This window comes from Protopterus annectens, chromosome 8.part0, assembly GCF_019279795.1.
Source record: "Protopterus annectens isolate FY-2018-M chromosome 8.part0, PAN1.0, whole genome shotgun sequence".
NCBI classification, from domain to species: domain Eukaryota; kingdom Metazoa; phylum Chordata; order Ceratodontiformes; family Protopteridae; genus Protopterus; species Protopterus annectens.
The window spans coordinates 1,198,647,170-1,198,651,818 of record NC_056741.1 but is presented as its reverse complement, the minus strand read 5'-3'; positions in this window follow the sequence as shown (position 1 = coordinate 1,198,651,818).

The following is a 4,649-nucleotide window of genomic DNA, read 5'->3' as shown; positions in this document are numbered from 1 at the left end:
TTTGAGTTTCTTCCCAGTGCCAGTAAGCAGAGTCCTGAATATTATATAGTCCTACAATGGCCTTATCTTCCACTGCTCAAGGACTTTCATGACAATGTTGAAAGTAAATACTTTTAATCATGAATTTATACATAGGTCACTGATAAACTTATTAAACATTAACTGCATTTGATGGTGATCATGAAACAACTGTAGTTCAAAAATGATCTGCAACTGAAAATCCAGTGTTATAATTTATGAGCAAATACTAGAACTAGAAACCCTTTAATCTTCATTGCTAGTAAAATGTAAAATGATTAAATCCCCTCTGATTTTTTAAATGGCATTACTTGTCTGCCATTAAAGCAACACATGCAGTGTGCTATTGCCTCGCAAAAATGGTAGCAGTGAATATTTCCAATCTGCAGAATACAAACAGTATTTTTTTATCTTGCTTCCTGTGCCGTTACAGGTATATAATTAAGTACATTCCAAGGAGGGCAGCTGACAGCCCTATAAAGATTTTGTGCAGTTCATTCAATGTGTATACATTCCCTGTCTAAATTCTTCTGACGATTTTTTTTTCCTTCTGTTCCTTGCCCCATATGTACCATGTATAGTTTCTCAATAAATGTTTGTGTATCTGAATACCAACTATCTGATGACCCGCATCCTGACACGAATTAGCAGATGTCTGAAGCAAAAACAGAAAATGGACACAGCTGAATCAATACTTTGTCCAAGTTTCTGTAGTAGGGGTGATAAGGCTATACCCTGCACTCATACTCCTACCTATGAACATGAGAGCGTTTTCATTATACACTCATTAGGATGCAGTATGCAATATTATCATCAAAATATTTTCACAGCCATTCAACATGCATACAAACATACATACATACATACATGCATATATACACACATACATACATAGATTTCTGCAGTATCTGCTGTATGTAATTAAATTAATGAAACATAGGCTGTGCTTACTTTTCCTTGCTTGATTAAAGCAGAATCCTCTCCTGGGTTTTCAATTCTACTTCCCTAATGATATTTCTTTAAATGTTTTGATTAAGGAATTTTGTTTTGCTGCCTATCAAATAGTCACTTAGCCTCCTATTTTGGGCTGACTCTTGCCTGATTGTATATTGACTTGGGTAAAAGAAAGACAGTGGTGTACTACATGGAGGCTAGTCCCAAGGTTTGATACCCCCTCGTAGTCAATCATCAGTTGTAAACTTCAGTGATACCACTCAGCTGCTAGCGACTTCCACTATGGAGATGATATAACGTAGCCCAGACCAAGGTGCTGATGATAAATGCATATACCCTCAACTTTTGGCTTTATGTAATCCTTCAGTTTGCTGGAGTTTACACAGTTTATAAGCATGTATGCACTGAATTACTTATTTAGATTATTTCTATGAATCTAAAGCTGTTCACTATCAGGGATTAACAGACATACAAAAAAGTAATTGGACAAAATGAAAATAATACATGGCAATGTGTTTATATAATGGTGACCATAAGGTTTCCTTCATTAATAAACTAAACAGATAAACAACATGGAAGGGATTCCTAGCAGTCATAAGCTATAGCATCAGTGAAGTATCATTGGTGGCCTGGCCTGGATATTAAGTAATTTCATGTATGTTGTGATTCTGAGTGAATAAGAACACATAGAAAAGAACGGCACGTCCTTTTTATAAAAGCACAATGGTTAGTAATAAGGAAGTAGTAATAGCTAAGAAGCACTTATTCTGTGAGGGAGGATAAGAAGTGGTGAAAACAAGCACTTCTGTGATTTTAGTGCTTTCATTTGATGCAAAAATAAAAAGACTGCTATTAACTTATAGAGGAATAAACTTAAATGATAGTCTGCAACATGCATAATGGAAAAAAAATCAGGTTTTACACTTTTTAAGTGAATAATGGACTAATGCAATTACTAAATATTTGTATGTTACAACACCTATACTTGTGTGCTACAGCAGATATCGACTGAAACTAACATCATTCATTCTTACATTGAACAACTTGTACCCCCAGTATTAAAACTATAAATGAAAAATGTTGGCAACAGTATGGTGATTAAATGTTATGCACATTCGGTATTACAGTCGAAGATGTTCTGGACTTCATTTAGCCTACCTCCGATAACATTTAATTGCCTTTTCTCTCAGTAATGACCCATAACATTTACAATCCAGACATGTATGCATGACGAATGATGTATTTTAATATATTACCAACAATACAGAACTGTATCATTTATATAAAGTAAAACATCAGTAGATGGTGGTGAGAGTCTGATGTTAGGTACACTGAGTGGTTATGGCGCAATGAACGATATAGTATATAAATGCATATGCCTACTCAAATGATAATGGGAACTGCATTATAGACAGCAAGAATTGAGGCAGAGAACTGGATGGGTTAGGATTACAAACAACAAAACTGGGCTTCATAGGTTTGACAGATTAAGTTACTGCAATACCAAAATGAATACAAGATATGGGCATAATTGTTGCAAAAGTCATGCCTGTAAGTCTGTATTAATTGTCCATCAGTGGGTTGTTCAACTCTGTTTCAAATGGACATTTTTCTTTTGTTAAGCCACTTTCTTAGAACTCATTCAGAATACAATATAATTGACCATTAGTAGCAAAGTACATCAAAGATAATGTACTTGTCAACCTAAATTGAATTAATTTTAGAAGAGCAACAAACAAATGCATCTTTACCTTTTAAAAGGTGAAATAAATGAAAGAAAAATGAGGGGATAAACATAAAGATACCATTATTAAAATTTCACTATTACAATTTTGACTAAAGTTATTACACTTACTATTTCACACTTGCATACATGTCAGAATAAGACACAGATAATTTGAAAGCCTGACTATACAGCTAACTGAATATAACATATAAATTAATTCTTTAAAAATGTATATAGTACTCATGGACGTTAAAAGCAAATCATGACTCAGTCTCTGTAGGCAAAGTGGAGTTCTAGCAATACAGAAATGTATTACAACAATCATTAAAATGTTTGCTTTATTTCAACACTTTATATCTTCCCAAGTTTATGCTAAATGACAGCACCTTGCAATGTCTTGGGTAATGTTCACTAACAACACCTTGCACTGTCTTGGGTAAAGTTTCTTAACAGTACCTTGCACTGCCTTGAGTAAAGTTCGTTAATAACACCTTGCACTGTCTTGGGTAATGTTCATTAACAACACCTACCACTGCCTTAGGTAACATCTGTTAACACCTTCCATTGCCTTGGGTAATGTTCATTAACAACACCTTGTACTGCCTTGGGTAATTTTCGTTAAGAACACCTTGTACTGCCTTGGATAATGTTTGTTAACAACACCTTGTACTGCCTTGGGTAATGTTTGTTAACAAGACCTTGCGCTGCCTTGGGTAATGTTTGTTAACAAGACCTTGCACTGCCTTGGGTAATGTTCACTAACAACACCTTGCATTGCCTTGGGTAATATCCTTTAAGACTAAGTATAATCAGCAGTGTCCAATAATAGCTTGCGAAGGCCATTTAACAACTAAGCCAGGGTACTTGTGGCTTCTGTTGTATTGGAAAAAGCCTGAAGTCCTTATTTGTCAATGAAGGAAGTCTACGTCAACAGCCCAGGAAACTAATGAAATACCTTATCCGAGATGCACTTAACAATGAGGATTTCTCATATAGTGCATGAGCAATCTACCCCCCAAACTGAAACCTGCAACCAGTTTCTACTCCATACATTAAACAATGAATTATTCAAATGCACAGTTAAAGAAATCCCTCTAACAAAATGTATTACCTGGATGATTAATCTGCCCTTTTTGTCCACTATGTAAATATATCAATGTACCTTGGGGCAAGTGGTATGCTGGTTTTGGAGTATGTGGTTTTATTGGTTTTACCTCTCACCAAAATTTTCATTTTGATGTTCAAATAATTTTTGTTACAAAAACATGTGCTACATACATTTAGCATTGCATCAGCTATATGAGAATTATATTTCATTTACCTAATAAAGTCAAACATGTATGCAATATATATATATATATATATATATATATATATATATATATATATATATATATATATATATATGTATGTATTTGGATGTACACACACACACACACACACACACATACACACATACATATATATTTTTAACTTCCACTTCAAAACAGCTGAGCTGATACTGTAGAGTAAAACAAATTGTTAATTAATGAGCACCATGTTGTATAACCTGTGTCCCTCCATGTAGTTAGCACTTAGCGATTTAACTGTTTATATTATTCTACTAATCACTCCCTCTGTTGGCCTACCATAAGTCCAACAAGGGTATCTAACACAATTGATTTATTATTTATTAAAAGGGATTTACTGTTTACTTACAGGGAATCTCTAATTTAAAGACTTGCATATCTTACAATCCCTGGAAACATCAGATCATGCTAATATGTCTTTCCTGATGGACACTAATGAGACAAAAATGGTAATTCAGCATGTTATTGTGTCCTATCTACCAATTATAATACAAGTTCAAGAACTCCTAATACTTTATGTAGGCCTAATATACAGATTACCAAATGCACTTCTGATTATGTAGACCTAATATAGGGATTAACAAATGTACTTGCAGAACCTA